This window comes from Cupressus sempervirens, chromosome 5 (assembly GCF_028749045.1).
Source record: "Cupressus sempervirens isolate cs-2001-9-10 chromosome 5, ASM2874904v1, whole genome shotgun sequence".
In the NCBI taxonomy this organism is placed as follows: Eukaryota; Viridiplantae; Streptophyta; class Pinopsida; order Cupressales; family Cupressaceae; genus Cupressus; species Cupressus sempervirens.
Window position 1 is genome coordinate 740,557,366 of NC_143122.1, and position 14,111 is coordinate 740,571,476.

At 31.6% G+C, this 14,111-nt stretch overlaps 1 pseudogene; it reads right to left on the minus strand.

The window, feature by feature from the left end:
* Nucleotides 1-374: 374 nt before the first annotated feature.
* On the minus strand, nucleotides 375-1,696 carry LOC149558052 (caffeoylshikimate esterase-like; annotated as a pseudogene).
* Between the last annotated feature and the right edge of the window lie 12,415 nt (nucleotides 1,697-14,111).

Genomic DNA, 14,111 nt, shown 5'->3' on the forward strand with positions numbered 1-14,111 from the left:
ACCACCTAATGTATTTTAGAAACTTTATTTTGTTCGATCACGAGTGCATTCTTGCATATTTTACAAGATACTCGACCTATAAAAGAGCAAAACTTCACAAGCTAATGAGAACTATCAAGATCATAAAACCACACATCTTTTCTAGACAATGAAGAATTAACATTACTTCAATTGTTATTGAAGTTGTTAGTCTGAAGGTTAAAACATTAGCTATTGGTGGCCAACTAGCTCTAAGTTCTTCATCACATAAACACCACTAATAAGATGTTTATTTTGCATGAAAAGGTCATAGAAAGACTAAATTTTATAATAACAAGATATTTTATTATATTTTCTTGAAATGGGTAAGAGCAAAGAGATAAACATGGACCACATTAGGACTCCAATTTATTATCCATCCAATCAAAGATGTCACTAATAACCTCATCTCACTCATGTTCAAATAATAAATCACGTAAAAGCCCTTCGTAAAGCTTTATTGTTTTATGACTTGAAGCTACTTGATCAAATAAATCTTGAGATGTAGTAGGATTTGTCATGGTGTCCGCAATTCCATGGAGGATTAAAAAGGGAATAGTTACTCTTTTTTTGTTCTGTTGCAAAAATGAGCAAATTCAAAGTACTTCACAACCTGTTCACACTCTAATTGGTCTAGTGTATACTAATGGATCAGAGTTCTTAGCAGTAAGTGCTTCCAAATCAAGAAATACAAATGATGCTCTCTTACTTTCTCCACTCAACTGATATCTTGGTAAAAAAAAGTAAAAATAATGGTGCAATTGCTTGTCATAATTCAAGCATACATTTATTAAGTTCATTTTTATCTAAATATAAGATTAAAAAAATACTAAAATCTTGTTCAAATTTGCTCCATCTTAAAGCTGGTCTGAACCTTTTATTTTCATTTTTTAATGCTAGCAACTTCTTAATTATTTTTTAAAGAAATCAATTTATGTATAAGTGCCAAGATTAATGTATTGATCCCCAAGCCTATATTGATAGATGCCCCTAACATCATAGTACTCAATTATGAGTTCCATACTTCTTAAATCATCTTTGAACAGTGTAATATAGGTGGATGCTCTTAAAAAAAAATCCAATTCAAAATTTAGTGTCTTACCACAAAAATTGGATGTGCAGTCCACACAAGCAGTGCTGGAGAAGTTGTGACAATTCCTTGTACCATTTTCTTGACATTAGGATCTAATGCTGCGTTCAAACATGTATTATATGAAAGTCAAGGTGAGTAGGTCTAGAAACATTTAATAATCCTATTCACAATAAATAAATGACAAGAGGTAGAAAAGTAATGTGTTTAATTACTTTATGATTGAAAACTAGTATTAGTAAATCCAACTTATTTATCAAAATCACATCATTCAAGGAATTCTCCAAGTAGGATCTTAATAATTTGGAACTATTAAATCAAGAAGGAAAGAATTCTACCTTCAAGATAATCGCCCCTCTTGTTGACTAACCAAACAAAAAGCATGGCACTCCTAGGTTATTTGATCTTACTTTTTGTAGAAACATTTTTTGTAAGATAAGGTGGTGTAATATATTATTGCATGCTTATAATAATATCTTCCTATATTTTTTTAAAATATGGGAACTTATTTATGCATATTGTGCCTTCAACAACATGATCTAGTGATGTTACATATTCATGTAGCCCATCACTACCACCATGGTCTATATAACCAAATAATTAAATAAGTATTCCCTAGAAAGGACATTGAGGCCTATAAAAGAAACTTCTATAGCTAATGATTTTCATTTCTTATTAAGGATAAATAAAGTGATAGTATGTCAACTCTTAGAAGGAGCTAAAGTATCTTGTACTCATGGATGCTTATAATAAATTACAATAAAGCATATAGATCAATATTTGTAATACATAACAAGCCAATAGTGGGCATTTATGAAAACTAATTTTAAGCTATGTTGTTCAAATAAATCGAGTCAAAAGTGTTGCAAAAAATAACTGAACTAGGTTCCCTACCATAGAAATTACATTAGGAGAACATAAAAAAATGTTGATAAAGAAATGCATATTTATATTCAAATGAGACATCCAAAGAAAGACATTAATGCCCACAAAAATAGAGAAACACATAGACACAATAGAAAAAAACAAAAAAAATAGACATGGATACTAATAGTTGAGTATATGCTCTACCATAGCCACATAATTTTGTTCATTTTCTCTTCAGATCCCATGATGATCATGATATTGGATCCATCTTCCACACTGCCTTTAACAACCTTAGACTTTTCTTAGACTTTCCCAAGCTTCTTGTATTTCCCATTTAAAATACAACATTAATACCATAGGTCTTTCTACAACAAAAATTAAATTCAAAATCATGATTAATTTAAGAAGCAAATGATATAAAGAAAATATATTCCAAGCAACATATGCATATATTACTTGTGTTTCCTTGTACATTTAGACAAATCAAGAGGATAACATTCATTCAATTTTTTAAATTTTAACATTTATAAAAATGAAAAACTTGAAAAACTTGTCTATACATTTCATCAACTTCCATACAATTAAAATAGCACCACAAGGATAATCACCCCAAATTGTTCAACCAAAATTATGATATAGACTCATACATCAATTTCTTGTTTTGACTTGCACAATATTCTTCATGTAGTCATCATATTCATGATTCTTTGTTATTTTGTAATATTTAGTAATTATAAGAATGATTGACGACCTAAAAATTTTCTATCAACAAGAAGATAATATAAAAGTGGACCACTCTTCAAAACTCATGATATTGAATTAAAAGAAGAAATTTACATTTCTAGAAACAAATTGTGTGACTAAGTAGAGACATCTTTCCCAACTGACTACTAGAAACAAGATACTTGTAATGAAAATAACAAATAAGTGTCATTATTCCTTGACTTATTGCTCTAATCCTTTTATGTTCCTCTTTTTTATAACTTACTGTCACTCTTAAAATTTATGAAATGCTCTATTCAGCTCTTTTACAACCACCTTCAAAGCCTTGTTTCATTACTATCAAGTTATAGATCTCATCATGCACAATTTTGTAATACCACAAATGTGAAATTACAATGCAATGTAAATTGTGATTTTATTTTTGCATATAAAAAGATTATTCTCTTCTCTAGCATCAATCTATAATCCTCAAAAAGTGAAGTTCTAAAGTACCATACATAATTGCTAAAACCAAATAAGTTGAGAAAAATCAAACTAGCTCTCTCTCTCTCTCTCTCTCTCTCTCTCTCTCTCTCTCTCTCTCTCTCTCTCTCACACACACACACACACACACACACACACACACACACACACACACCAAAGAAATATCCTCTTAAATCAAATTGTTCTAGATACCTTAGGTACAAGGCAATGAATGGTGGCTTGCCCTGTATTAAACCAAGAAGAGTGTGAGACAGACTCTGAATAAGTTTAGCAACCTTCAATGCCTTGTAATTAGCATGGCAATAGAGCTTTTGAATTGAATTAAAATAATTCAAGAAAAAAATGTGGAGAATTGAGCAACTTTATAGGCATAGGCACCAAGGCAACTAATCTACTTTTCAACTATTCACATCAAAACATAAATTTGTCTAAATCATTAATATATAATTGTTGAATGAATACTCAAAAAAAATTTAAAATTCTACCCAATAAGATTCTCCTTTGGGATAGTATCAGTGAAAATCAATTCCAAATGGAAATCAATAAAGACCTCTTAGCTCAAGTGGTAGTCTAGAATCTGAATAAATAAAAGTAACAATAATTAATAACATATCTATTTTCCTCTCACTACTCAAAAGAGGTAAAATTGAAAATAGTTTGATAATGTGTAATGTTGAATAGTTATTGATAATACTGTAATATTTCATCAAGTAGAATTTAATAATTTCTATGTGCACTCACCATGGTCACTCAGGTAGTAGAAGAACACCACTGTATCAATGCTAATCAATAATCTCCATTATACATTTTTGTATGTATAAAGCTTGTGTAATGGGCTCCTCATGTATATTTTGTTTACATGTGTAGCTACCATGGCCACTTAGGCAATAGTAAGCCAACACTATACCAATGCTAATCAATAATCTCCATTGTACATTTTCCACATGTATAAAGCCTGTGTAATTGGTTCTTCTTGTGTATTTTTCTTACATGTGCAATCACCATGGCTATTAGGGCAACATCAAGCCAACATTGTACCATGTTTTTTTAAGATGAGAATGATCTTTGTCCATAGGAGCTATAGATGCTCATCAATAATCTGTATTATAAATTTTCCATAAGCATAAAACCCAAGACTCATATGATTTTTTCCTCTTGTGTGTTATGTAGACCTCACACTCTATAGAGGTCAACAATTAGTAATTCTTAGCAATTAATAGAAAAATGAAAGTAATAGACTTACCAAAGAGAAACATTAATAATAATGTAGATTGTATATTGAAGTCAATATTAATTGGAGGTAATTTGTTTAAATGTTATACTTACCAGTCCCATGACTGGGAATTTTTTTGTATCTACACGATTCAAATTGTAATTTGTCAAAAGCTCTTCCCCTGCACTTATTGATTTTATTGCACATATAAAAACATGATTTCTCTCACATGCCTATAATATAAAATTTGCCAAATTATTAGTTAACATAGGTCAAGATCTATTTATATAGCCTATAATATTCCATGTTGCTTTTGGCCTTCCATCAATATACATAGTGAACATTTTACTTTGATCATTTTCTTTGCATTGTATATAATTTGGTGACAATGCATACCTATGCATACTTTTTTTTTATTGCTTAATCCACATCTAATTGTTGTAATTGTAACAAGATCCTACATACTCAATCAATTCAACAACTTTATTGTAATAGACCTTTATGCCATCCATGGAAAATTGGCCCAAACCATGTAATGAAGTAAATAATAATCATATTATTGCTCAAGTGCATTGATAATTAATATTGATAGATTATGGTGTATTGCAACATATATAATCAATCATGATTATGATAATGATATCACCAAGTAAGGGTAATCAAATAGTTGTTAATGGTAACAAATGATAAGTTCATAAATGACATGTCTCATGTGGAGACACGTCTCTATGTGAGATGTGGCTCTGCATTACCTTATTTATTGAAGTCACTCCAATACATAAAAAAGCTCACAAATAATTTGAAGTGTAGAGAAAAATAATCGTACAACCATTCAAATAATTATATCTCAGCAACATTAAAGTCACAATAGACCAATATTGAAAAACTTATCTTGGTGAGAATATTATGAATTGAAAACAATGGTCATTGAAGGTTATAGAGTTGTATAAGGTTCGATACATATCCCATTGCGTATTACCTATTCTTTCAACCAAAATAACCATTGTATATTGATATCATTCAATATATTCAACATAAGCCAATATCTTATGAATTTCTTATAATTAACACTTTCAACAATGATAAGTTGTGTTCAAAGTTGTGAGCTTCTTATCTAAGAAGTCTTAAGTTTGAATCAATTCAAACTTAACAAATGATAATAATTAATATAAGCTTTGTTTATAGTAAGGGTACCTAGGATAGTTTGAACACCAATCCAATTTCAATCTTTTCTAATAATAATCTCCCTAGTCCAATTTAGCATCTTGGGTGTATCCTAATTTTCTTCCATAGCCAACAGGGCTCCCTACTTGTTCATTTCTATACAATTCCTTTTCCTCCATGGAAAGATTGAAAAAATCTTTGCCCACTTTTTGCATTCAAGAAGTCAAAGTGTGGAATTCCATGATTGATGATTTGAAAGAAACCCCAATTTTGTGCAGCCCTAGAGATTGTTGCAATGGTCTCTTGTTTAAGACATGGAGAGCACAAGTCATACCAATCAATGACTAGAATCTGTGTGTTGTGTGTGATTTGGAGGGGAACTTTTTTTTATCTCACTCTATGATAATGTTTGAGCTCTTGGTAGACTACCCATTTCATCCATTATTGATGCATTCAGTCTTATTATTGATGAAAGAACATGAGGACCAAAAAAACCTCATAATGATCATGATAGAGTATACATTTTGTTAGTAATATAATGTTATTTCATCGGTAGTAATATGAATGCATTCAGTTATATATTTTCTTTTGGTACATATTAGGACATGTCGCCTCTATTGTCTAGGTGTTGATTATGAAACCATGGACCCTCTAATCTCTCTTATGGAAGGGTCTTCTATAATTATGAATCTTGACAATAGTGCGAAAAACTATTGTAGGATTTCTACCCATAAAATATGAGCCCCAATTCTTTAAGCATATATTTTCAAAGACTACTTGGATTACGATAGTTTTGGCAATGATTATTAGGCAACATTGTCTTGTTTAGAATTTAAAAAAAACAACACAGTCATTTCTTTAAGTACAAACAAAAGACAACAAATTGAAATTACCAAAATGAAAAAGAAAAACATATATGACCATTAAAAAAAACAACATTGTCAATGTAGAATCAATTTATAATCTTGTTATTCAAACATGCTCAACCTACTTCTTATAACACAGGAAGAAACTACAGCATTTTTGTGTATGTATTAAATGGGACTATTAATAATATAAGCATTAAATCATAGATTCTTAGAGAAATTCTAATCAGGAAAAGATTGTAAACACCAATGAGTTTATTGGAGAACCAAAGAAATCTCATAATGAACATGATAGAGAATACAATTAGAGAAAAGACCAAAACCCACAACTATCATATTTCAAGAAAGATAAGAATGTTGTTGGTTGTAGCCACCCAACCAACTATATCCATATGGGCTCCTAAAGTTTGTCAAGGGATAGTTGTCAAGTTGACAACACAAGACTAATAGGCAGATTGACCAAATGTGGTTGTAGGTTAGTTATAGGTAACATGGGATAATACAAGTCTATAAATGTTGTTAAATCCTGACCATGAAGAGAGGAGAGGAGTCAATGTATGAAGTGTTAACATTATTAACATAAAGGTTTCTTGCAATTTTTGTCTTTTTAAAAGTTTTTATAGTCACTTCCAATGTTATTTTAGGTCTAGATGCTCTCTTTTTTAAGAACACTTATATGACATGTTGGAGTGTTGAATCAATAGTATCTTGGCTTTCGTGGCACCTAGATTCATTAACAGAGATATTTGGGTTTGAATAAAAACTGCTAAAATTTTCTTCTAGGGTAACTTGAGAGGGGGAAAATGGGATATCTTGAATGTAAGTAATCATGGAACCCCCAAAATTTGGAGGAAGAGAGAAGAGGGGATGCATTTTATTCCTCCACAAGTGCAAGTTGGCATGTAATAGTTTGCATGTGCTTTGAGTCAAAGGAAAGTGGTTGTGTAACTATCTCTGTGTTACCAAAATAGTGACAATGTATTGGATTAAGATCTTTATCAATTCAAAGAGTTGGAGAGTGCTGTGAGAGATAGGTAAAGAAGATTGGGTATTCTAATTTATCTTTGAGTGGTTGATAGTGTTTATGTACCCAAGGAATGATTTGTTCATTGACAATTTAGTAGAATGGGTGATTGTCCTGTAATGGCAATAAAAGATGTAAAAAATGTTATTGATTGGTATTTGAGATTGAGTGTGTTAGTAGGAATTGAGGATAGAGTGGGAAAAGTCTAATGTATTGTAAGGGCTTGAGTCCTAAGGGATTAAGGGATTTGGTTTAGGGTTAAGTCTTATTTGTAGTGGATGATGGAATAGGATAGTGGCAATGCTATGTTAGTAGAGTTTGGTTATGAAAAGAGTCTTTAAAAGAGTGGGATATGATTGAGGGATTAGTGGGAATGAAATATAATCCTAGGTTGTGTTGAAGAGGATGGGATGTGGTCATAAGGTACAAGGGAAGTGCTATGAAATTAGTAGTCATGAAGACAATGAATGGAGCCATTAAATATTGTGAGGGAAATTAGCAAGTGTTGAGGATACAATCAATGAATGAGATGTGATTAGAAAATGAGTGTGTTCAAAGATTGTGTGTGATTAGTATGTGGAGTATAGTAGAAGAGAGAGATAGCCAATGATTAGGCTTTCTCCATTAATAGTTCTTGAGCATGTGTGATTAGTTGAGAGAATCCTTATATTGATCCAAGAATTAGGATAGTGTCTTTGATGAAGACTAATGATGTGAGAGGTTGTATCGCACTAAGACTCTAAAGAATTTTTCCTAAATTAATAGGTCTTTTGATTCGAACCATTATCTTCTACATCATATTGGTACCAAAGCAAGGGATTAGATCCTTGAAAGGTGAAGATGGATCCTACAAGGTTAGAGAGGGAGGTGCTAGACTTCTTGAGTAATGGAAAGAAGACGAGAGAAGGAAAAAGGAAGAGAAAAGAGATGAGAAAATTAGGCAAGAGGAATTGAGAAGCATAAGACAAGTGCTTGAGGAAAACATGAGGAATTTGGTGTAAGGCCCCTTCTCTAGTACCATATTATAAACCCTAAATAACATGAATATGATCAGAACTAGGAAGTGTAAGGAGGTGAGATGTCATGCCTTTGTCTCTCATGCAAGGTATGTGAATTATAGGTTGTTACCATACACCTTATGATAGAATGACGATAAGTAGGTTATGGGATTTAGGTATGTCATGATTGGTATCCTTCTTATCAATATTATATTTGAGATCATATTAAGGCTAATTTATATTGTAGTTATTATCATACGTATCATATTCAAAATTTTATTAGGTTGGTGAGCTAGGATCCTATGGAATGAAGACTTGAGATGTTACAACTTAGAAAACTATGCCGATGGGTTCATAGTATGTTATGATCTATTAGGATAGTTGTTTTAGGAGGCCATTGTGAAAAGATGATTTAACACCCACACTTTTGTGTACTATTAATAATTATAGATAGAAATTGTTATCAATTTAGATAAAGGCCTACTTAGTAGAGCTTGGTATAATGTAAATATTATAAGATAGTTCTTGTACAAGTAGTATTAGGTGGATATGCTATAGTGAATGATGATTAAGATGAAATTATAGTATATTGACTAACAAATACAATGGGTTTACCTAATGACCGATTTTAAACCTATGCAAACATGACTTTGAAAACATCTTGATTTCTTGAAATTAGAGATTTTTGAGACATGTGTCTTTTCATACAATATCTCATAATGATAACGAGATAGTGTTAGTAATCATGTAATGCCCTGCCAAGGGATCCAAAGAAATAACCTAGAATTTCACTAAGTTTGGTAGCATTTTTTTTTTTTTTTTTCATGAAAGTAAATACCACATATAGCTTATTCATAATAATGGAAGCAATAGCAATGTCCATCTAAAAGTAAACATAACATACTTAACATTCTTTAAAGATCCCTTAACGTGAATTACATCTAAGTCAACTATCATACATGAATCCATCTAATACAACATCCACATGAAATAATAATGATACATCCAACATACAAATGTCCTTTTTGAATTACATTCTAGAATGCACAATTATCCACTATACATGTCACAGGGTATGATAGGCTCAAAGAATATACATATGTAGAATAAGGTACATCATCTTATTCTAATCCATGATACATCAAAGTAAAGACAATAACACGATACATCAGCATAGAAGATATAGACATCCATCATAAAGATCAAAAATAATAAACTAAGTGCACGGTTCCTCCCAACTGTTAATAGCACCATTAGACCATTGTGGGCCCTAGCCATCCCTCCGTGCATAACATTCCAAATCACTGAAGAGATCATCGATATTAACATAGTAGGAATGTCACTCCTAACATATACAACATCATATGTAGAAAGTAATCTAACATGCAAATATAAGCATAAGATAACATCATCTAACATATGCTAATCATCAATGAAAGGATACATATCCACCATCATGAAGGATGCATCAGCCATGATGTCTCAATGAATCTCAAATGATAAGAGTGGAAAATACACTACCACCCAACCGCATGGTACCTAAGTGGTCCACTCCCACCGTGCTTAGGAGGTAATCTTAAGTCCCAAACAAGTTATCAAAATCACATAGCATAAATCTCTATAGTCCAGGAATCCTAAAAGTATACTAACTCAAAGGTTCCAATCACAAAACTGACATCTACTTCCCAAAGGCACACAATGACATGCAAGAACCTACTATGCAAGCGGGAAAGTGTCATCGCATTTATCACGTACAAGTTACCCAGCCAGTTAGCTAAACTCCATGGGTCCATACTAATCTCATGCAGCCACTAGTATCCTCTCATACTGACAAGGCATACTATGGAATGCAAGGTCACAACCATGCATTCTCACTACTCCCATCCTAGCCTATACAAGCACTCAAGGCATGGGCGAGAACAAAACACTTATCTTTTTAGGTTCATTCAGTTAGTATTAGGTGTGAATGTTATCACTTATTAATCCAACTTACAATGAGTTACCCTGGCAGCCTCTTAGGGCCCCGACCCCCATTGTAAGCCACTTCCCGTCATTACATGCAAATATCCTAGCCTAATGCTCATGGAACCATAAATCTCAAACTCACAAAAGATAATCCAAATTAAAATCATCAAATATGCATAAAAGCATCAAATCTTCATGAGAAAACATCCATAGAAAATCATGACCACAACAACTCTCTACTGGCAACTGAAGTATCACTGATAATGAAAAGTATTCATTGGTTCTCAATAACCAAAATATATCTCAATCATACTGATTGAAGACTCCGAAAATGGTTGAGTCAAACATGTCACATCATGAAATCATCAAGAATAAATCCATATCTCAGTCCGATCATGGTGACTAGAAAATAATCAAGGATAAGTGATCGATGACCAAAAATAATGGTTAAGTCAAGTGTCTCATACACAAGAATCTCAACTATAACAATCAGTAATCACATCCAATACATAGAGCATTCCATCACATAACCATGGTTGGGTTTAAAAAGATCGAGATTAAAGCCTCATCATGACATCACAATCACATCACCCCCAAGCCTCTGGTAGATGTCCTATAATTGGTCAACACTAGTCAACCCAAAACCCAAAACAATAGCATAAAGAATACACAATGCAAACACATGTTTTGGTTTTGCTAAGTTTCCAAATTTGAATTTAAAAGTCTCTGTTTACATTTTTCCAAATTAATATCAAGTGGAGAAATTTCACGTTTTACCTCACCCATGTTTTGTATTGATAGATAAAAGTTTTTCCTTGTAACTCTTAGAATTTCAATTTTCTAAATATTCAAGGACTATATGTAACTTAAATAACCACCCACATTGTGCTTCAATAAGATGCAAATAACATGGAAGAATGCAAATATTATCTATCTTCCACCCTTAGCAAATTAGCTTTGTATCTTTAAATTTGATTTATCTTAATGTCTAAATAATTTATTTACTTTCTTCTACTATAAACAAATTCACATAATTTGTTTATCAGTTATTAGTTAAATTAATATAATAACCGTTGTTCAACGATCAATATCTTATAAAATAATAATTATCTAATATATTAAATGTCGTTTAATATACTAAATAATATTAACTAAGGCTAATTATAATAATATTTAATAGTTATCACTTTAATCTAAATACCCCATTAACTATACTAAATGTCACTAATCAAAAAACTTATATTGATTGAATTTATTATAACTCAAAGAAAAACCTAATCACGAATTCTATCCTACGATCTCTAATATAATGTCGTCACCTTATCAATATACCTGCCCACGTATGATGGTCGTGCGGCCTATCTTAGCCGTGCAGCAGTATATATGGAGATTGTTTCTCCATTCGTACAATACCATGAGCTGTAGATAGTAAGAAAGAAGATGGAGTAAGGGGTCACCACAATAAATTTAATTGCCTTCTAAATCGTTGCAGACTCTAATACACGCGGTCTGCGGGTCATAGGCCCTCTACAAAACTCGCAGTATGGCGCCGTCAGATATGGAATAAGAGGGGGGGGCACGATAGTATTAAGAGAGACCCACCCCATTCGCAGGTACTCTACAATGTGTAGGTACCGTGCACATTTTAAGTCGTCGAAGTACGGGGTCATGGGGGTGGGTGCATTTTGTCCCACCTCCAGTACATATCTATTTATATATATATATATATATATATTTGTAAATTTTCTTTTATAGATAGAACGTTTCATTGTATGTAACTTTTCCCAATTTTCATTTTCAATCAAATGTTTATATATATATATATATATATATATATATATATATATATATATATATATATATATATATATATATATATATATATATATATATATATATATATATATATATATATATATATATATATATATATATATATATATATATATATATATATATATATATATATACGTTTATATATATATATAGGAATTTTAATCAACAATAAATAATTAATTCTTGAATCGTATACGGATACATGTACATCGAGTTCAAAATCAACTCTGGGGTATGAAAGTAACGTATCCAATTTCTCAGATCTATGTAAAAGGGTTTTCTCATAAAAGATTTTAACTAACCATGGCAATAATGCATACAATCAAAATAGGAAAATCTTCAGAAAACATATGGAAGACACAAAGAAGATAGGAAGTGCAAGATGCGGAAATAGAATAAGAAAAATCACAAGAATCTACCTGGATTCTGATGGTAATTCGCTCTTCCTCAAAAAACCCGCAAGGCAAGCTCCTCCCTTCTTCAGAGTTCTCGAGTCCTCCAATGCTCCAATTGCTCTCCAAATTCTATGTCTAAGCTTCTAGGGATGCCTGAATATAAAGAGCTCTTAGGAAACCTCTAGAATGTTTCTAGAAACAGCTAGAAGGTGTCACCAACTAAGCATGGGTCTTTTCCAACCTTCTAGATGAGCCATAGGGTTGTAGATACCATGTGTTTAATTAATGCACTAAACCCCGTGTTGTTGACACATGAGAAATAGAAAAGTGCATTAATTCCCATGCAAGCTTATAACTCCAAATTACTTTTTATATAATTTCTATTTAAATATTTATAATTGCCATTTTAATTTTTTATAACATTTTAAAAATTTTTTTTATAACTTTTATTATTATTATTTATTTATTACTTTATTATTATTTTATAATTATTATTAATTTTAATTTCTAATTTTCTTTTATTTAATTCTTTTCTCTCAATTAATTCTCATTTAATTAATTATAATCAAAATATCAAAGATCATGATATTTTATTAATTTTCTCCAAAATAACTAATATATTAATTAAATCTATTTATTAAGACTTAATTAATAAAAAATTCACCATAGACCTCCAAGATAAAATATGAAAACCCATCATAGAACAAATCATACAAAATCAGTCTAAAGGGTTAAAAATCACGAAATATGTCATTCGACACATTCGGTTGGTACTCAACTCTGATACTTTTCCTAATTCACTAGGACAAATGGTTTTTAGGGTTTGAGATTTGGACTTGAGAATTTATCTCCCTTCTCTTATCATTGAGATAGTATAATAGGGTATGCTCATCCTGGCAATTCAGGGAAGTCGATACCCGGTACTTGCAACCTATAGAAAAACCATGCATGTACATCCAATATATATAGTGCTAAGCTAAATAGGCAATGGTAGGAAGTGGTGCATCGTGTAGATCCCGACTAAGCAGGTGACTACGATTCCCTTCCTTAACCATATCAGAAATGCCATACAATAAGAAAACACGCACACCATACACATGCAAGTATGGGGTAAGTAACCATAATAAAACACATGAGATAATAAACCATCTAAGTAATCATCAACAATAGCTGAAAACAATATAATGATCATCATGTATGCATGAAATGTAAAGTCTAGATGATCTCATCACATAACAACTGAATCCATATCATAATATCTGATAGTGTCAAAACAATACCACTAAACCTTCAACATAAAACTAGTCCATCAAAGTCTGATAATAATAGCAACAATGTCCAGAAAAGATGTGAATGAGGGTAGGCACTACATCCACCCCCCCTTGGGTTAGGCTTACTCTTGGAAGCCTACAAACAAATAGGGATATAACTCCCTCAATCTAGCTACATGCTCCCAAGTAGCTGAAGAA